Genomic DNA, 21,745 nt, shown 5'->3' on the forward strand with positions numbered 1-21,745 from the left:
ATTTAAGCAGTTTAATTTTATTTACTACAAAAATGGAAGTACAATTTTTTATACAACCTATACGGCCTTTTTACACAACCATATTTAAACTTCAAGAAAATATTTAGTAGATTTAGATCAGCTATTAAATTTTTTTTAATGTTTATTTATTTTTGAGATAGAGAGATAGAGCATGAGCAAGGGAGAGGCAAAGAGAGAGAGAGGGAGACACAGAATCCAAAGCAGGTTCCAGGCTCCAAGCTGTCAGCACAGAGCCCAACACAGGGCTTGAACCCATGAACCGTGAGATCATGACCTGAACTGAAGTCAGACACTCAACCGACTGAGCCACCCAGGTGCCCCAGAGAGGGGTTATTTTTAAACACAGGAAAATTCCAGTAAAAAAAATTTTGTCCCTTTGCTGATCATTAACCAAGAAATTAAGGGATAGCTTTTATTGATTAGGCATGCACAGGATGATTCTGAGGACTCCCTATGCCTCACATTCCCTAGAAGTTTGTTATCTGAGGTTAAGGACTAATGGTCACATTGGAGTAAAGCTAAGTTGCATGACTGGAAGGGATTTGGAATGTCTTTCCCAACCTTACTGCAAATGAAGCACTGGCTTTGAGCTTTCTCTTTACTAAAAAGCATTTTAATGTGATATTTTAATTAAGTAGCTCTGCTTAACCAACAACTCAATCTGATGCTTTTCACGAGGATTCTTTTTTTGATCTAAATATATCTCTGGGACAAAAAGTACATTATCATTTATGTCAGGAAGTGACATGATCTTCGTACTTGTTAATCCATAAATAAGGATATGTCTATCACAGGCAGAGAAAATGAAGGGGTGGGGAAAGAAACAACGCATATCGGCAGGGTTTTAGTGTGTGTCTAGCAGAGCATGAGAAAATGAGGATGATGCTGGTTTAGCTTTCATTCTATTCATCACTGAAGTTGTGGGAATATTACACAGAGATACTGTAGTTCCTTAAGTCAATGTAATGTGCATGCACTTTACCAGGTTTATAGGTTTACCAAGATTTTGTGGTGACGTTTATACAAACTTTAGAATTAATTCTGAGGTCTAAAGGGAACAAAGTCCTGAAAGTCCTGTTAGATGGGATGGAGAATAAAGGCACACTTAAGTGTTGATGCTGATGCTGGAATGGCAGAGGAGGATTACTGTTGTCTGCTCCTCGTCCCTGAAATGACATCTTTTTTTTTTTTCCCCCTGCTAGGGAAAAACAGACTATCTGGTATTTTGACAAGCAAGAGTTTATAAACACTAGAGAAAACTTGGACCTTTGGCAAAGGAGGGATTATGAGAGGGGGTGGGGACAAAGAGTCTGACCAAGAATATCTAGATGAAAAGAAGCCACTGCTAAGCCACACTGCTGAAGAATCTAATGATAGGAGTTTTAGCTGCAGAGAAGGGTGAGTAGCAGGTTAGGGCCATCTCTTACTTATTTCTGTTATCATGGCATTGAAAAATTTGAATTTCTAATAAAAATCATTTAGGCTAATTTCTAATTAACTTGAGACACTGAAGAAGAAAGACTTAACATGAAGGTAGATCTTTATATCTTGGGAGTAAAAAAGGTTCATAACCACAGGATGGACTTGAATGATTTACGCTACCCACCTGGCTGTAGAATTCCTGTAGCTGGTGCTCATTAAGGGAGGAAGGAAGAGGAAGGCAGGGGTCTGAGAAGTCCCCGTTTGAGCCTCAAGGAGGCTACAAAGGGGCGAAGCTACCTTGGCAACACTTGCAGTATCTTATATTGACAAGTTCTCCTTTAATTTGCTGCATATCCTTCTGTGTCGCCTAGCTACCGTAAAGGATTCATTATTCATTAAATAAGTGATGAATATATACAAAAATTGCAGCCACACGGGCTGCACAAATGCATTTTCATATTATTAACATGGTGCCAACTTGCAACTCTTCGAAGTCTGAGTAAATGTTTTGACAAGAGGAGACAGTAAGGACAAATAAGAAGTAGCAGTCTTGAAGAAATTCAGCCCCACTTCTAGCAGCTTTAAAGTCTTAAGAGTGTTTTCACTGGGGCAGTACCAGATAAATTGCTCTTATATGTGCATGCAAGAGGCTCAAATTCCTTTGAAAGTTTATAATTTCTCATGGGAAAACACAACATAAAAGTTACTTTTACTCATAGAAAAACAAAACCATATTTTCCTGTCAACCTTTGCTGTTGGGAATTTCAAACTTTTTACATTTTTTTCCTGTGATTCTTAGCTGGCCCAGGGGACAGGCGTTTACAACATAATTTACTTTCAACGTGTCTCTGTAAATCACTGTAATACTCTCTATTGCTTGCAGGGGTGGGGTGGGGGGGCGGATAGCTCCCAATGGGGCTTCTTGTCCCACTTTCCCTAGACTCCGACAGCCCAAATATGAACAGAAACTTTCCCTTTTAATGTCCAGCCTCAAAGACACATACACACACAAAAAATCATACAATGAGTACAGGTAAAGATAGAACTATGGGCAGATTTCCACGGAAAAGATTACTTTTTAAGATTAATTAGGAGAGGGGAGATTTGCCCTAGGTGACATGGAAATTGTAGAAATGCTCGTCATTTCAGAGTAGGTAGGTTGCCCTCGGCCAAATGACTTAAATTTTTTTTTTTTTTCATAAAATCCTAAGGACCTGTAGCGTGCTTTTGCCAAGCTGTTAATATCAAGGATCATTCAGTTTTACATGAGAATTTGATGACTTAGACACTGGTTGAACCTTCACCTTTTACAACCTTAATGGGAATTTATTAGCTATTTCACAGTGTGTAAATTTGAATCTAGGTCAGATGAGGAAGAAAAATAGGGCATATCCAGGCCTAAAGAGTAACCTGAAAAATAATATATCAGAGCAAAAAAAAAAAGGTAAGGTGCAAAATTAAACAGATGATTAAAAGTATCTTAAGCAAGCAGAGATTTGAAGACAGAACCTAATAAATCAGGACTCTACAAAGACCATTTGAGCCAAATTCACATGACCAGTGAGCCTGATTCCTACACAAATGCTGCAGATGAAGGAGTTAAAATATCATATTAACCTGCTTCTGCTAACTGTCCGTAACAGGAAGTGTAACCCAGGTGGGTTTGATATTCATAAGATTAAAGCGTATGCCTACCATCAAATGGTCACCACATTAAAGCTGTTTTAATGAGGACTTGGAAAGATAATGAATGAATGTCCCTAATTTACCACAGAGAAGACAGCATGACCTCCTGCTGACCTCTTTGCCGCCAGGTATCTTAAACAACATATTAGTTCTGCTTCAAGCCAAAAATGGGACGGTCCGTAAGATAAAAACAAGCCAAATGCTTAAGAGAATGACTTCTGCCAGTGTTAAAGCCAGAAAAAAATTTCTCCCTGGAGTCCTTATAAAAAGAACACTGTGTAACAGGATGAAAATCACCCTCACTGACACCTTTATCTCAGACAGAGCCCTCCGCTACACGAGGCTGTTTCCTACAGCGCCCCTCAACACTGTCCAGTGACATCATGCCAGAAAAATACCACTAGGTAAAGGCTTGGGTGGAGAACTATTATTGAAGGATAGGACTCTCTGCTGGTTTAACTTAATCCTGAGTAAATTTTAGAGGATTTCGAGGGACTGCTTATCTCTCAGGTAAGCCTTCATAAATATCAAGCATTTGATAGATTTACAACAGCAGTGTATTAGAGATTGTACTTGCTGGGAACTACTCAGGGCACAGCCAATTTATTGTAATTCCAGTTGTTTTTCCAAGCAGCAAGAGTAGGGAGTAGGTCTTTGGAGGAACGGAGGACCTAGTGACAGCTTTTCCCAACTAAAAGACAACTTGCCTTCTGCTAAGAGATAAACCAAAGGAGTAGCTATGGTTAGAGAAGAAGAGACAGGGAAAGATTCTAGAGCCTATTGTGGTCACTGAGCACAAGAACTGTCAAATAAGGTAAATACCAGTGAGAATTCACTTTAAGACTTGATCAACACAGATACAGTGAGTAAATACTTTACATTACAATGGTTTCAGATTTTTTCTCTGGAAGAAAACAAACATGTTGGATGGAATTGGAGTTTACGTGAGCCTTGCACTGGGCTAGTTTTCCTAAATAAACTTATCAAGAAAGCCTACAGCTGTATTCAATGAATATTGTGGTTCATCTGTATGTGCACAGCCTCAGCTTTTTAAGGAGATCTTTAGTTTAAAATAGTGAAGAAAATTTAAGCAAGAGGGGAAAATCCTCAAAATTATTTTCCAGGCCAGATTTATTTTGGCAGTCACATTCAGGAAACTATGTAGTGTACCAAGTTTTGAGTATTGTATTTGGACACTAATCCATAACTGTAGTCATCAGTTTACTGACAACCATCTGCTTGGACACTACTCCCACATTTTAATAAGTAATGTTAAATTAAAATGGCAACAGACAATTCTGGCAGCAAAAGTGAAAGTGGTAATAGCACCCTTGAACCCATATAAAGAATTAGGAGTCAAACAGCAATACATATATAATTATCCAAACGCATTTAGGTAAAGGGTACTTTTTTTTCCCTATCTTTTTCCATTACAACCAAGATTCTTAAAAGAATGATCTGTGTTCATCTTTGCTTCTTTATCTGTCACTTTGCTACCCACGGCAACCTTGCTTTTGCAGTACATTCCATTGAGTTCCAGCTTTCAACTCAAACTAAATTTTCTGTCATTATCTTACTTTACCCGAGCCATTCAATGTCACGGAGGTAATAACACGGCTTAATAAATGTTGAACACCCTCTACACTCTGGCGTTTTCTTAGTCCAGCTACCGCATATATCTCAATGACTCCCCAATAGCCACATTTAGCTTAGACCTCTTAAAGGAAGTATAGACCTACATAATCAGTGACCTACGATACGTTTTTAAATAAATGTTTCACAGGTATAGTCAAATAAAAATGTTTAAAACCAACATAGTTTTATCTATACCACCCACTTCTATACAACATTCACCAAACCTGCCCTTCTGTTTAGTTCTGTCAGAATCTCAGGGAAAAGAACCACCATCTACCCCATTACTCATGCCAAAATCCTACAGACACAGTTGATTTATCTTTCCTTTTTCAAAAACCAATTAGTCACAACATCCTGCCCATTAGGTTGCAAGTGATTAAGAATACAATATAAATTTGTTTAAAAAATAAAAAGAACAAAAAATCAATGGCTCTTTTACCTGAAAAGTTCAGTCTTAATCAGCTTTATGGTGGAAATTCTTGGGCCTTCTTAGAGGTCTTTCCATCTCTTAGCTTTGCTTTATCTCTGTGTTGTTTCCATTGCTGGTAGGCTCACCAAATTAGATGGTTGCTGAGGGCTCTACATTCAGCCCATCCTCTTAACAATTCCAGCTAAAAAAACAGTGTCCCTTCCTCAAAATCTTAGATAAAGAAGTCAGAGAACTTAATCTTAGTGTCTCTCTTCAGACTGAATTGGAGAAAGCTCTTATCTCTGATCCAACAGCGTGGGTAGGAAGAAGCAGAGTCTGATTGGCTAGTCTGAATTGCATAATTCACACCTGGAATAAAGGTGAGGTCAGAACCACCACGTAAGTCACAAGACAGAAAAGCACAACAATTAGGGTGCTTTAACAACCAAGGGAAGTGTGTGCTAGCAGAATATTCCAAGAATATGCATTTTCTTTTTTCTGAATGAGCAAAATATAAAAAAATAAAAATAAAGGTGCTAGTGTTAAACTTTAACCTTGATATAATGATCACTATACATTTGTGAAAAGCAGGCATATTTTGGAAATCATCTGAGTTCCCTTAGCAAGCTTCTGTCTGTATTTGTCTCCTGAGCCTGCAGTGATTTTTATGCAGAGCAAGACATATTGGTTTTACTCTTTTAAAATGAATTGTGGATTTTAAAAATGGATAATTAATTTATATTTTCCTAACTTAAATAGCAGAATACTAGTTCATGAGAGAGACTGAAGTAAGAGTAAAAGGTGCTTTTTAGTTTGAGGAAAAAACTCAGGAATGACTTAAATCATGGCCATTAAGTATATGAAGATTTTTTCATACTAATTTTACTCACCAGCTGTTCCTTGCCACTGCAAACTAAACAAAGAGGAAAGCTTAATTTCCATAAAAAGGATTTAGATTAGGCACAAGGAGTCTGGTGTTTCCATGCAGACTGAATGCACCTGTAGCAAGAGCAGATCCTCAGGTAGCTGCAAAAAGGAGTCATGCTTAGCCTACTGCAATCACATAATGATGGCTTCATACACCATGCTGTTCTCTGATCCCTTGTGATTAAGGAAGTAGAAAAGCTCTGAGCTGGGTGCTAACATGTAGTCACCAGGGGAAAGAAGTTATGCCTTGCTCTTCTACTTCATTTCTAATAAGCTGTGAAAGATGCTATCTGCCCAGATTGGTTTGTACCAGAATGTTTTCAAAATTCAGGAATTGGAATCACCTGAAAGGCTTGTTAAACCACAAAGGGCTAGGCCCCACTGACAGATTCTGAGTCAGTCAGTCTAGGATGGGCTTGGGAATCTTCTTTTCTAAAAAGTTCCTAGGGCTTCTGGATGGCTCAGTCAGTTGAGTGTTCAACTCTTGATTTTGGCTCAGGTCATGATCCCAGGGTCATGGGAGGAAGCCCAGTGTCGGGCTTCCACATTGAGCATGGAGTCTGCTTGGGATTCTCTCTCTCCTGCATGTGTGCATACTCTCTCTCTCTCAAAAAAAAAAAAAAAAAATTACATTTAAAAAGTTTCCAGGTGCTTCTGAAGCTGCTTCAGGCATCCCACTTTGAAAACCATTAGCTTCACCATTGCCCATTGTGGCAAAAAAAAAAAAAAAAAGACTTTGGGGATTCTTTTAAAACTACGTGATTCTGAAATGCAAGTACCCAAGTAGTTCCCTATACTTAATGAATTAATTGTAAGCTTCTATAAGCAGTATTTTTTTAAGAATATGTTGTATCAAATTGGAGCCATATAAAAGGGTTTTCTCAATTTTTCTTCACATTCTAGGGGATCAGAAATCTTACTTCTAGAGAAATCTAACTTGTGGATTCCCCCAGATTTTTCTATCTCTTAGCTCCACTCTTTCCCTGACGTGTCTCCAGCCAACATACTCCCATCCTCACTTGAAAAACATCAGACTTTCAGAGAATAAGGCCTGGGTTTTTATATTTTTACGAGACCTGACACTCAGTGAAAATATTCAACTGGCCTAGTGTCTTTCCAGTGGCTCCTTGTGGCTAGGTATAATCTATCCAGCAGCAGTATTCTACATAGATTCCTAAATGCTACATTTCAGGCAACTTAGATGGAAGAGGAGATAGGGTACTTTTGAAAGCTCTAAGTTTTCTGAAAAATGGTTCAGAAAAATGGTTTTGAGGGAGACACTGAAATCAAAATATCATACAGAGAATCTGAATATAATTGTTTCGTGACTTGTGAGCATGGGATAAAAACAGTTTTTCTAAATGGACATTTGACATAAAAGGTGATTTTATTCAATATGCACGAAAAACAAAATTATAAATAAATTAGGAAATCACAATGAGAAAAACACTTCTTGAAATGAACTCTCTTTTTCTCTTGAATGAACTGCCTCCTGGGTTATCTTGAGTAGTTCACTCAAGAACTTGTGAACTACTCAAGATAGGTCAGAAGTTCCAAGGCATGTCCATAGTAGAAGTTCCCATTGGGTTTGGGAAAAAGTGAGAATCCTTCTGCTTTGAGTGGGTAAAATTCTTCCCTTACTCTTTTGTCTGATGCGTAGCGGTCAGTTCTTTGCCAAAGATGCAGAAAGGAGATCTTTGAGTGATTTAACCCAATGTTTGCTTGTCCTCACGTCCCTCAACCTTGGAGGTCCCAGGGCTTCAGTTTATTAATAACACTTTAATGTTAACAGAGAAGTCTCCTGTCAGTTGAGAACCAGTTTAATAAACTAGCAGAAAGTGATGTCCCACCAACCATGTTATGTATAAGGAAATTAAGACTGTGAAAAAACTCTGAGATAATACATGTACAGCACTCACTTTAGGGTCCGGCCCATAGGAAGCTGCTAGTGTACATAAAGCATAGTACCTCTGCAGGAATTTATACAGATTGGACATATAAACTGTCCATGGTGATAAGTTCGGTAACAGAATTAGGCTTGAGAGCAATGGAACAGCGAAGAGAGTTAGCACCTCAGTGTGGAGAGACTACAGAGAGGTTCTCAGAACACAGAACCCTAAGTCCTATGTGGCAGTTCAGCACGCAGACCAATCATCACATTTACTGAATGGATGCACAGGACCACAGACGATTTCACCATGAAATTCAGATAACATGAGACCGCATTCTGATGCGATACAAATATATTTGATCAGAACTCCTTTTTTTCCCCCTTTTTGGTTGAATTATAGTGCGTATTCAGTGGTTCTCAAAGCTGATGATTCATGAAAATAGAGGAGCTGCTAATAATCACAAACACTAGATACTGCACAAGTTCCGATTCCATTTCACAGATAGAAAAGAAGGTATGGTAGAGTAGCAAAGGGTTCCATGCTTTTAAAAGTCTCCCAGGTGCTTCTGGTTATTGGAAAGGTCTGGAAACCATTGGTTTAATACAGCTGTTTTCCTCACTGACTGAAAACTGGGATCACCTGAGGCGTTTTAAAACTATCCAAACCTAAGCCCTGCCCTAGTCATCCATATTTCATTTTGTGAGTTCTCCAGGTAATCGTAATGTGCAGCCAAAGCTGAGGGCCACTAGTTGAAGCATATGGGTGTACCGCACTTAGCAAAAAATGGTGGGTGGGGAGATGGAGGGAATAAAAAATGTTAGACTTAAGAAGCACTGTTATGGAGGTTTTATTATGAATTATAAGTACTTTGAATCTGCTTTTGTTATTATTGTTTTACTCTCTTCTCAACTCCCAAAGCTTGTAAAGACATAGGGGAAGGTAGATATTAATTCTGATGCTAGTTTCCACCAAGCAATTCAGCAGTGCTTGTAGCCTGCAGTGAGAAGAAATGAAGACACATTCTTCAAGTATCCCAGGCTGAAATGAAATACAGTCTCTGTTCTTTGGAAAGAAATAGTACAGCTTACCAAGTCCTTTTACCCCATAAATTACAGTGTGTGGCCAATCCCAATTAATGAATGTTCAATATTCAAAAACATGTTTTGGGGAGAATATCCTAAAATTTCAGAATTCTTTTCTTTTTTCTTTTCTTTCTTCTTCTTCTTTTTTTTTTTTTTTACTTGAGAGAGAGAGAGAGAGAGAGAGAGCGCATAAGCAGGGGAGAGGGGCAGAGGGTGAGAGAGAGAATCCAAAGCAGGCTCTACTCTCAGCACAGAGCCTGGCACAGGGCTTGATCCCACAACCGTGGGATCATGAGCTGAGCTAAAACCAATAGTCAGATGCTCAACCAACTGAGCCACCCAGGAATCCCCAGAATTCTTTTGTTGAATGTAATATGTCAAATTAATTCAAATTAATTTTAAAAGAAAAGAAAAAGATAGCTAAGGTGATTAATAAATCAAGTAATCATTGCAAACTGAAAACAAGTTTTTGTAAGTTTTGCAAGTTTTGAAACTCAAGGGGACATCATATTTTGAAAGGGATCATAATTCACTTATGGTAGACCTTTCTATTTTAACTACCTATATGCAATCATTAAGGGCAGGCTTTCAAATGAGGTGTGTCCTCGGTGAGTCCTCATTTGGGCTGTTCTCATGGAAGATGAATGTTCTAACACTTTCCTTCAGTGTGAGCATTCATGGTTCTATGTCTGTTGTTTAGACCTGTTGTTAGAACCATAGACATAGAAATCCTTGAAGCCGTTGAATAAGAAGAAATTAGATATTGTAGTTAAGATTAAGATAAATTTTGAATTAAGTTTGTGGTTCAAATGCTACCATGAAACAAAAATGTGAAGTTGTTTTCCAAAAGGTATATCTTCTGTAGTTCTGGAGAATTCGATAAATAAACTCATAAGTAGATACAAGCAATAGAAAAAATTTAAGTTTTAATATTTATGGCATGGGGGGTGTGGGAATATTTCCAAAGTAAATAATATATTTAAGATTAGTTAATGATAAACATTCTGCCATTCATCTCTCATCGAATTGGTATAATTCTTTTGTCCTATTTTTGGAGAAAATTTGCCAGTGGTTTCTCCATGGCAGCTGACAGAGCTTTAAAGTTAGAGAACCTTTGGCGCGCGTGTGTGTGTGTGTGTGTGTGTGTGTGAATTATCTGTTATTTATTTATGCAAGGTATTTTGTCTTCCCTCTAAGCAGTCTTTTCTCCTTATCTTACTCTGTTTTGGGTAACCTGAACATCTATGGTGCAATAGCACTATTTTAATCCAGCTAAAATCTGAGGGAGAATGACATTCTTTTTGGCTTTTGTCTGAACTTGATTTTGAGGTTTCTGTTTAATGAAAATACATTTTTTAAGTTTTAAAGCAAGGAAATACTCTTGTGTATATTTTGTGTTAAATGCCAAAAATCCTTTATATAGGTCATAGATGAAGCCTGAGTGTAGGCCATTAGTTAATAAGCGATCATATTTATACCGTATATCATTTATTTATAATATATGAATGTTTTATGTTGTGTAAAGATACTATAGCTGCTTCCTGGTTCATCTCTATGATGAAATTTCCTGCATAGTATTGTAGAGTATGGAGGGTGGCACAGGTCAAATGAGTAGGAACAGTTATCAATTCACGACTGCTATCCCACCTCAACCCACTTATGATATTATTTCTCTTCATGGAACTCTTCATATCCCATTAAATAATTAAAGAGAAGGGTTGATTTATTTTGCTTTCCTATACCTATAATGACCTTGAAAGAGGAAGGCAAGAAGGGAAACAGAATGTTGATCCTGTTAATAACTACATGCAGTCTTTGACCGTGGTTTGCTCGAGCAAGAAAAGAGAGCTCAATTGTCTTCTTCCTTAGCAGGCCCCTTGGGGTGGGGAGAGCACTCCAGTTTGGACCGAAAAAAAGCATCCCTTTGTTCTCAGCAGGTGCCAGATTGTTTTTGACATATTGCCCATGTATATGTTCACAGGTGCATGTGTGTATGTCACATATAGACAAGTTTCCTTTATAGAGAAACCAAATACCAGGTAAACCTTGAAAGGAAAATCAGATCATGCTACTCTGTCGGGTATGATCAGTATTCTTTCTTTCAAAGAACACATAAGTGCATACATCCTAACTGTCTCATAGTATTCTATTGAGAATCTTCCCAAGATTCTGTATCATTGACTACTTTATATATTATTTTTATATTATACAACAATCTAAAAATAAATTCACAATATACTGTGAATATTGATAACAAGTTATATTTTGTGTCATACCACTTGGTTCCAACGGTTGTGAAATGCTTGTAAACGTTTTTTTTCCCCTCTTCAAAAATTTACCACTCTATCATGGTTGGGTAAAATGTCATTTTTGCTTTGATTTGGTTTTGTGTAAAATGAGATGTTACCCACTCCGGGCAATCAGGGTCTAAAGTCTTACCTCCTCTTTGAAGCTTTGCTAGATATTGCTTATTCATTCACTTATTCATGTAACAAGTACACGTTAAATACTCACAAGTGAACTCTGTCCTTTCCCAGTAGAAAACCTCTACTGAACTTCTACTCCTGATGTTTATAGTCACTCTTGCTTCTTCTATAAACAAAAGCTCTGGAAAAAGCAAGCAAACAGATAAACGAACAAACAATAGCTCCAACATTTATACTATTATTGTAGTATTGCTGTCTTTCCCTAACCCACATTAATTTTGTTAAATTGCTTGTTTTTCATTTATTTTTCATTTCTATATTTTTTGTTGAAGTATAGATGATAGGCAATATTACACTACTTTCAGGTGTATAACATAGTGATTCCACAAGTCTGTATGTAACGCTATACTTACCACAAATGTAGCTACCATGTGTCACCACACAACACTATTACAATACATTGACTATATTCCCTATGCTGTACCTTTTATTCCCATGGATTATTCATTCCATAACTGAAAGTCTATAACTTCCATTCTCCTTCACCTATTTGCCCATCCCCCACCCCTTCCTCTCTATCAACCATCAGCTTGTTCTCGATATTTATAGGTCTCATTCTGCCCTTGATTTGTTTTTGTTTTTCGATTTCACATGTAAGTAAAATCATATGGCATTTGTCGTTCTTTGTCTGTCTTATTTCACTTAGCATAATACCCTCTGGTTCCATCCATGTTGTTGCAAATGGCAAGATTTCATTCTTTTTTATGGCAGAGTAATATTCCATTGCCGGTATATACCACCTCTTCTTTATTCACTTATCTATCAGTGGACACTTGGGTTGCTTTTACGTCGCTTCTTTGGATGTCTACCACAGTGTTAACACACACCTCTCAGATGTTTGTGGAATAGGAGGTCCTTCATAAAGCCTTAGGTCTCTACTATGCTTGTTATTATGATTATTCCTCATTGGAAAGTAGACCCAGGAACTCATAATGATGGAAACCTCCTGCACTCATCTCCTGGGGCTGCTGTAACAGAGTAGCACAAATGGGAAGGGTGTGGGGGCTTCAACAACAGAAATTTATCATGCCACAGTTCTGAAGGCTGGAAGTCTGAGATCAAGACACTGTCAGGGTTTGTTTCTTTTGAGAGCTGTCAGGAAGAATCTGTCCCATGCCTTTCCCCTAGCTTCTGGTGGCTTATTGGCAATCTCTGACATTTCTTGGCTTAAAGACACATCACCTCTATCTGTGCTGTCATGTTCACATGGCATTCTGTGTGTGCATCTGTGTGTGTGTGTGTGTCTATGCCCAAACTTCCCCTTTTTATAAAGACATTAGTCACATCAGGTTAGGAGCCCACTCTACTCCAGTATGGTCTAAACAACTAATTACATCTGCAATGATCCTGTTTCCAAATAAGGCTACATTCTGAGGCACTGGGGGTTCGAATTTCAAAATATGAACTTTGAGGGGCACACAATTCAGCCTATCACACCTTCTTATCAACTGCAAATTGTAGAAAATTAGAGGAGGGGCAGATTTACAAAATGACCTCTGTGTGTTTGCTCTTCACCACCTCTTCCCAGTCTTCTTGTAAACCCTACTGTGTCTGGTCAAGGCCTACATTTTCTCACAATTTTGAAGAGAAGCAAAAGAATATATACTCCATTAGGAAGGAAGGTGACTGGAGATTGTGTTTTGTTCAAGGAGAATGAACGCAGCTTGGGACACATGCTAACATCTCTATAGATGTATTACTTTTGATCTTAAGTGCTTTAATGAAAAAAATTCTGATGGATAGAATTTTTATTGTTTATATCATAAAAGTATACATTCATGGTTACATATATATGCTTGCATAAATGTGGTAGTATTATGCACATGCCATGCTTATTATATTATTATTTTTGCCTGATTTGTATGATCCTAGAAGCCGTATGGTGAGGAGGGGACTTAGGAATGTAGGGTTGCTTCTCTGCCTTAGTAGGTTCATAGCTCTTTGGAGTTACTTATTGAGACACCCAAAATGACTCCAAAGAATTACTACTTGTTGTGTTCAACTTTACATGAAAACTGGATTATTCTGGGTTTTGGCATCCCATTAGGTTTTGGGTATTTGTCTTTATTTACTTCCTTGTGGATTCAACACTATAAGCAACAATTCAATAAAAATTTACCTTTATTTCAATTTTATAGATACTTGTATCTCCACTGCCTCCAGTAACAGCTGATCATGTTAGTACCAGGTGATTATGGAAAGATATTCTCCAAAAATGTTAAAATAATTTTACATAACTGTTTTCTAGTTTGAACTTCGTGTATTGTCATTGATTGCTTGTGTGTGAGTGTATGTGTGTGTGTTTGTGTGTGTGTGCACATGTGAGAGAGAGAGAGAAGATGAGAGAGAAATTAAGTTTACATGCCATTTACTGAGAATTACTGAAGCCACAAAGAAGGATGCTTCTCTATGGATTTTTTTTGTTTTCTTTTGTACATATCTAAATTCAGTACATTTGGCGATTTTGCATGACTCTGTGTCCACCCAGGAGTAAAAAAATATCTAGCTCTTACAGTGTTTATCCTGTTCATAACATTTGCATTAAAAAGGGGGGCACACTGGACTCACATGAATGGAGTTACAGTATAAGGGATTGTTTCTTGCATTGCAATAAACCGATGGTTGAAATCTGTCTGACTGGAAACATTTCAATGGAAAATGAGGCTGCAAGTTTCTGAAAACAATTCCACCATACACAATGCTTGGCGGGTAACAATGATTGTGTTAGGTGAAGATCTTAGAAAATGTGTGTGTGTGTCTGCAAGCAGTTGGATAGTTCTTTTCCAATTCTTCCAGACAGATTGGCTTCACTACATTTTTACAGTTTGAATGATTTTTTTTTCAAGATAAGATACCACCAGTCTAATACCTTTCCTGGCAGTGAGCAATGAATGTCTTCTCAATAGTTTTGGAGTCTGTCTTATTGTTGTATCTTATAAATGGTATTAACATGGAGTATAAGAACTAAGAGAGAACTAGGGAATACATTTTGTAATATTTCACAAGGTCTTCTGGAAGCTTAAGAAAGCTAAGAAAATACTCTTGTAAAACTTGTCCCCTGACCCAAAACTTCCGATCCCCATCCCAGTAGGTTAAACCACAGATTCTGAACTAAGCCTGAGGTTTCTCATTTTATTTTCAGCTTTTAAGATTTACATAGTTAAATCTTTGATACGAACAATGAAAGGATAGAACGCAAGCTTCTTTAAGGAACATGTGCTCTGGGGTTCTTTCTTTGTTTGCTAAATTTATATAGCACCTTTGACCTAAGGTCTAGGACACTTTCTTAGGTCAGCTCCATCCCCACCTTTTTAAAATTGATCACTTGTGATGTAATCTGTGAATCACCCCAGCGACTCCCTCTGAGCTCCCACTGGCATCACGCACTCACTGGCTGCTCATGTCAGAACCACAGAAAACCACAGCATGTCAGATCTATGCAACGCCAGCTCTCCGCGGAGAAAGATATCCGTCAATGTCTTATTGCAACCGATGCCCTCTTTGGGAATTTTTGTTGTAAAATGATGGCCAGGAGACTAATAAAAAAAAACTACACAATTACAAAAAGGTGCAATTGGTTATTATTTTTGCCCCTGTTTATTTCCATCGAAAAATGAGTGTCTTAACAGAAAATGTGCATTGTGTTACTTCTTTAATACTCCTGTTAAAAGCCACACAAATCTTCAAGAAGAGACCCGATCCAGTTGAAAGCAAGTAAGAAGAGACAAATCAGGGGTCTGGGAAAGGAGAGTGATGGCCAAGCCAGAGCAGGTTTACTTCTCAGGGCAAAGCTACTTTTCTGATGAGTAAGCTTTTCTCCCAAGCCCCTCGGTTTCAAAAAAGGAAGGATGATGGAAACTGCCTTGGTTAATTGTCAGCTCACACCTTTCTTTAATGAGTTTCCTAGAAGTTTATGGTTAGGTTACCCTGGTGACTCAGGTAGGGTTTCCGTCAACTCCAGCTGAGGCTGTCAGAATGGGAAAATGGGGGTCCATTTTCTGATTAATGAAAATAATAATTATGTACAGATGAAAGCAAAGAGAGAAAGCAAAGAGCTTCCATGTTACTTTAAACAAAGAAGAGTTAAGGCCTTATCTTAACTATGCATTGGCACCGCAATGCGAAATGGTCATGCAAAATTAATTTTTAATGTGTTCAATTTATATTAAAAATTTCTGCAAGTGTGTGAATTTTTTTTCCAAGGCTGGAGTGCTACTTCATTTACAATATTCCCTGAAGGTGTTTTTTTTTAAAGAGACTCTTAAACTGAAGCCATTTTAAGGGTTTTATGAGACATTATGTGAGCTTTCATATGCAAGTTAGTCGTTAAGTACCAGATATTATATTCTGTAATATGCTTAAGTGATATTAGAGGCTGTATATAGCCTGCAGTAATGGCTATTGCTGCTTTTTTAATTTATCAAGAAAATGTTGCTTAAATAAGGAGCAAATCAATGCTGGGTTGTACAAAATATAAATGTAAGGAAGTAACGGTATTTTTTTATATACTTGCTTCTTCCAGCTTCACTGAAAGGGAAAAATACAACCTACTTTCAGGACGTACACTGACAGAAATTGTCAAAAAATAAAATCAAATAGCATATTTAGAATTAGAAAGCTGCTAAGAATACATAGAATGACACTGAACAACAGAGATCCACTGCGACTCCACTGGTTCATGATGGATATAAAGATGAATTTTATGCCCTTGATAATTGTTTTTTGTATGCTTTCTGGCATTCAGACAAAGTAAAATCTCTTACTTGGATTTAAACCAGTTAAGGCTTTGACTATTCTGCCTACAAAGGGAAATATTTGTCTTAAGCTGGATTCATTGGTCAAGCTTTGAAAAGCATGGATAAAGCCCCCACCTGGTGAGCAAAATCGACTTAAAAAAATTAAAGACAGATTCTTGGGCAAGGCTCCTCCCACTCTGTATCCCAACCACCACCACGGCCACCACCTATTTCAGAATGTTGATAATTCTGTGGATGGAGGTTTACACAGTCTTTTAACGTGGTCCTAAATGGAATTTTTTGTTTGTCAAGAAATACGACATGACCTGTTATTGACAAGCTATATATTATATCCAAGGGATTATCATTAAGGAAACACAGAAGCTGGGCTTAAAAATAAATCACATCTCACTCAAATGAAATAAAGACTCTCAAAATAGTGAATAACCCTAAGTAAAACAAAGATTCTCTCAACCTGGCAGTATGAAACGTATGTTATACTTACATTTTCATATTAAAAGCAAATGATTCCTTAGTTGAGATTATTCCCTTGAACATCTCTCCCCTTTATGGGCATTCTCAACACACTTATATATATCTTTTGGGCTTCTTAAATAGTATCTTAAATATCATCAATGTGCCGTGGAAATTTCACACTTTAAACAACTCACATTACTCAGAATACCAAAAAAAGAAAAGAAAAGAAAGTTCAATTGAGTTTTTCTTGACACTGTATTTTGTGAGACAAATAACAAAATAACAAGCCAATATACAAAACAGCTTTTGGAGAATATTGTAGGCTCAGTGTATGTTTTGTCCTACCATATCTAAAATATAGGTTAATGATTATTTATTAATTTTTACTTTCATTCCACAAACATTTACCAAGCCCCAACTGCACTGACATAATGTTCTAAGAGCCCCTAAGCTTCCTTTAAAATCATCAACTAAAAGAGTACATTATATTCTCTATAATTTCAATGATCACTGTATTTTTAGTTTCCTAATTCTTAAAGAATGATAATAAAACTCTTTTATATGAGAGATAACTATCAAATAATCAGCATGTTTGTTTTTATTAGAGCACTCCACAGCCAACACTTTCTTGAGTTTTCTGCTGCCTTTTCAATCTTGGGATTAATCTCATTTAAATTTACTAACTATTCTTATTATCTTTTTTTTTTTTCTTAATGTCAACATGGGCAGGCAGAGTTTTCTATTTGCAGCCCCCTCAAGCTATAAAACCTTTCCTTGTATTTGCAAGTTCCCTGGTCCCCCTGGGCTCCAGGAAAGCCAAAGCTGCGTATTTTAAAGAAAGACAATCTTCCAGCTCAGCCCTCTGCCTTCCTTGGCCCAGCTGCAGATCTCCTTCGTTCTCCACTTTGCATTATGATTAAATACATTTAAAATCAAAATCATCTTTTCCACTCGCCTTCCCTCTCCCAGCTGCTGATTCCCACCCGATCCTTCTTTTGGAGTCAGAATTAATACGAATATTTAAAATCAAAATCATCCTCTGTTTCCTTGCCCTAGCCTAGCAGCTGCACATTTCTGCCCCCGGTACTGTTCTCAGTCTGTGGCTCCCCGAAATGTTTCTCAGAAAAATAACATGAAGTTGGCTTTTCCTGCCAGAAAGCCTAGCTTTCATGGCCCTCATTTTAACCTGTTTTCTTTTATAAGGGTGGTGAACATGATCTTGCCAGAAGTGAAGTGTGTCAAATTGTGGGTGTGGTACGTCAGGGGGTAAGCTTGATTTATATTAATTAATAATAGTATAGCATGGCGTGGGGACTGTCTGTGCCATTCATTCTTACCGAACATATTCAAACACATATGTACGCCCTGTCCGTTTGTGACCAATGCAGGAAAATAAAATGGAATAGAGCTTAGCTCTACCAGATCTTAAAATAAACATGCAGGAGAAATAAGCAAATAAAGTTTTTTGGCAGAGAGTTTATTTATTTAGCAACAGTGATGTAGTTGCTTACACTTTCTACAAATGTTTTATCTCTTTTTCCGTAGCACCTGTCCCTGAGTGAATAGAACCACATCTGTCTCATCTTGGCATAAGAAGTACACATCTACATCTGTGAGTGATGATTCCATTTTTGAAGGAAACAGTGTATACTTTTGCACTCCTGCAGCCTGGTTATATATATATATATATATATATATATATATATATATATAGCACAATGGATTTTGTATCTTGTAGGAAAGCTTCTAAATAGTGAATAGGAATTTTGGAACTGGTACAAAAATATTGAATTTGCAATTTAGGAAAGCTACGAATTTTACCTATATCTGTGTATGCATGTTGTACATGTAAATGTATATGTTATCAGATTAGCACAAAATATCAGATAAAGAATTCACTTAGTAGAAGACAGAATGTAGAAAAGAAAATACTTTAGCAAACACTTCAGTATTTTACAAGCTCATAAGATGGCAATGGTTTGCACATTGCTTCAGAAATATTTTCTGACAGAAAAAGATTAATTTTAGGTAGGGAAGAATTCAGGGTCTTAATTGATACCAATTAGAGTTACTGATTGTGATAATTTAGGGCATTCTGTATTTCGCACACTTCAATTTTAATACAAATAACCAATCTCTATGCAGAATCCTCTAATAATTAATGGAAGGGTTGAGAGGAGATGGAGGGATTTCGGAAGCCGTATCTTCAGACAGAGCCAAAGCAAAAATTACAGTTCGGAAGACGCACTTTCTCTCCCCCAAACCTACCCTCATTGCTGTGGTCTCCATGTGAAACCACAAATGTGGCTTTCACCCTTTCTCTCTTTCTCTCTCTCTTTTTTTCTCTTTTCCCCAAATCCACTCTGATCTCCCAGTCCTAGTTCATTTAATTCCATGCAATTTGCCATCATTTCTTTTCTGGATTCGGCCGAAGCTTCCAAATTGACCTCTAAGCCTCAAGATTACCTTCTCTCCAACCTCTGCTCTCACTGCGCCCAGAAAGAACATTACAGAACTTTATCTCTGGGAATGAATTTCCCTGCTTAAAACGGTCCAATGGCTCGCCATTGCCCTCATGAGAAAGCCCAAACCCAAACTCTCACCTGGTTTAGAAGATTCTGGAATAGTCTTTGCGAGGCGCCGGCAGCCTCGCCTTTATCCACTTCTCTCTGCCTTTCCCCACCCACCACTACTACCTCGAGCCATTGCTGAATTATTTTCACTTGCGAAAACCCTTCTCGTGTTTTTCTCTCTTCCTCCTCCTCCCCACCTTTGAGCTTTTTCTTACATGTTACTCCTTGAATCTGCAACACTGTCTCCTTCTACCCCTTCCCTGCCAGCCCCCCACATTACTTTTCTGAGCAAAATCACAAAGGGATGGGCGGAGCTCTGTAACACTTGGGAAGTCCGCGCGTGCAGGAATTATGAACTCAAACTTCATGAACTTCCCAGTTTTGTAGTTTTGGTGGATACGCACTTACTGTGTGCACAACACTGACTTAGGCACTGTGAGACTACTGTTAAAACACCCCCGAAGTTTGATGATGCACTTAGGAAAATCTGATATAGGCACAGCATGCTCATATACAAAATAGAAATGACACAGGGAAGATGTACAGGAAACAAATTATTTTGCTGTTTGGCCAAGAGTTAAGTTAAAATTTGTTTGACATCTTATTATACTTTGATATGCCATTACCTGCCCCCCCCCAAAGAAAACAGCCAGGTTTTTTAAATAATGCTGATATAATGATTTGAGTCTTTTAAAGATAATCCTTTAGGTGATTCCATAATCTCCCTTGTTACCATTTCCCTAAATTTCCCGGGTCCCACAGTTTTGAATCTCAGCTTTATTCCCTTCTGCTTCTCTGGAAGTCTATTTGTTTTTTCTTGATCACTTCACGGTGAGAAGCAAGAACAGCTGCGCTCCTAGGCTGCGTCTGTTCATTTCACTAGAGTCCTGTATCGCACCTACCTTTCAAATAGCATTAGGTTCGCGAAGGAAAAACTGAGTCTGCAAACTTCACTGGGTTTTGTTTTTATTTCAAGCACGCTGCTTGACCCAGCGTGGTCGCTGCGCTGCTGCATCACCATCTATCTCCTAACATTCCCTGAAAACCCCTGATTGCTTTTCGGTCTATACCTTGTTTTGTATCTTGAGTTGGACATGCCTCGGGGCTGCCGCAGCGCTGACCATTGGCACACACGTTTCTAAATACTTTTTTTTTTTTTTCTCCCTTTCATCTGAAGGCGAGAAGAGCAAGCTGCATAATTTACAATCACTTCCTGGGTGGCCACACCTTCCCCTCTCTCCTGTCTGGCCTCACCCAGCTGCCATCTGTTCTCCTAAGCACCCCAGGCCCTCCTGTGTTTGACAATGAACTGCAGTGTTACTCGCAGAATGAGCTGTGATAGAAATCGGAAATTCTTTCTCCATCCATAGTGTGTCCAATTTCCTGTGTTTTGTTGGTTGTGGCCAGTTTGTATATATAGGTACACTTCTAAGTTTCCTTTTGCTTAGTTTTATTCCAAAAGAAAAAAAAAAGACTTCTTAAAAATCAACCAAGATGGTTATTTAATGTGTATTATTTATTGATAGGACTCTGGATATTAGATAAAAATAAAGGCAGGCGGTTTTTAAAAACTGCCAAGACAATAAAAGGAGTTGTTTCAATCTAGTGGGAAAAATTATAAGTTTGGGGAAACTTTCAAAATATGTTACTCCATCACTCTCAATGGAGTGAGAGTCAATGGAGTCTGGATTTAGATGCTTTAAAGACACATGTTAAAAAGAATATAGGTGAGAAGGATTTTTATCTATTGGATATGCTTTCTCTTCCTAATTTTAGACATGCCTATCATTTACAAATTCCCCAAATTTGATTTGATTTGATTCCTGCTGTTTGCTTTGGAGTTAGCATTATTATCTAGACAAAAAAATCTGCAATAAAATACTTAATAATGAACAATGAGCACTTAAAAGTTGCAGTAGATACTTTGGGTCAAGTCTTTCATACTCAACATAATTTACTTCTGAGGGGAAAAGCAGCATAGTGCATATAAGTACCACATATACATGTTCCTAATTAGTGATTTTTAACCTCAAAAACATTGATTTCAATGGACTCAAATTTACTCTATACTCAAACCACAGAATTGATCCATCAATTTTTTTTGAAAAAAATCTTGTATTTCTTGAATGCTTCACTATGTTTTTCCTTTTATGGCACTTCAGATAACCAGTAAAAATTTAGAATGATTTGCATTCAAATTCTGGATTGAGGAATATAGTAAGAAATAATCTTAGGCCCAGTGTGTGTGTGTGTGTGTGTGTGTGTGTGTGTGTGTGTGTTTCTTTTTCAGTTTCAGCTAAGTTGTGCTTTTGAAATGTTGAATGTGTATTTACGTTAGTTGTCTGTAACTTAAGGAAAGGAAATGGTAAAGAACAGGAAAAATTAAAATCAGGGCTATA

General features: G+C 37.6%; 1 long non-coding RNA gene across 1 annotated transcript in view; it reads right to left on the reverse strand.

Moving 5' to 3' along the window:
* Positions 1-19,495, reverse strand: part of LOC147578458 (uncharacterized) — a 90,940-nt gene extending 71,445 nt beyond the window's left edge. The window contains exons 1-2 of the long non-coding RNA XR_015254283.1: positions 19,377-19,495; positions 11,589-11,681 (exon numbers count right to left, since the gene is read on the reverse strand). This is a non-coding gene — a long non-coding RNA (uncharacterized LOC147578458). The remainder of the gene's footprint in view (positions 1-11,588; positions 11,682-19,376) is intronic.
* Positions 19,496-21,745: the final 2,250 nt, after the last annotated feature.

The sequence above is a fragment of the Puma concolor genome, chromosome C1, assembly GCF_028749965.1.
Source record: "Puma concolor isolate L17-30 chromosome C1, mPumCon1.1.hap2, whole genome shotgun sequence".
NCBI lineage: Eukaryota > Metazoa > Chordata > Mammalia > Carnivora > Felidae > Puma > Puma concolor.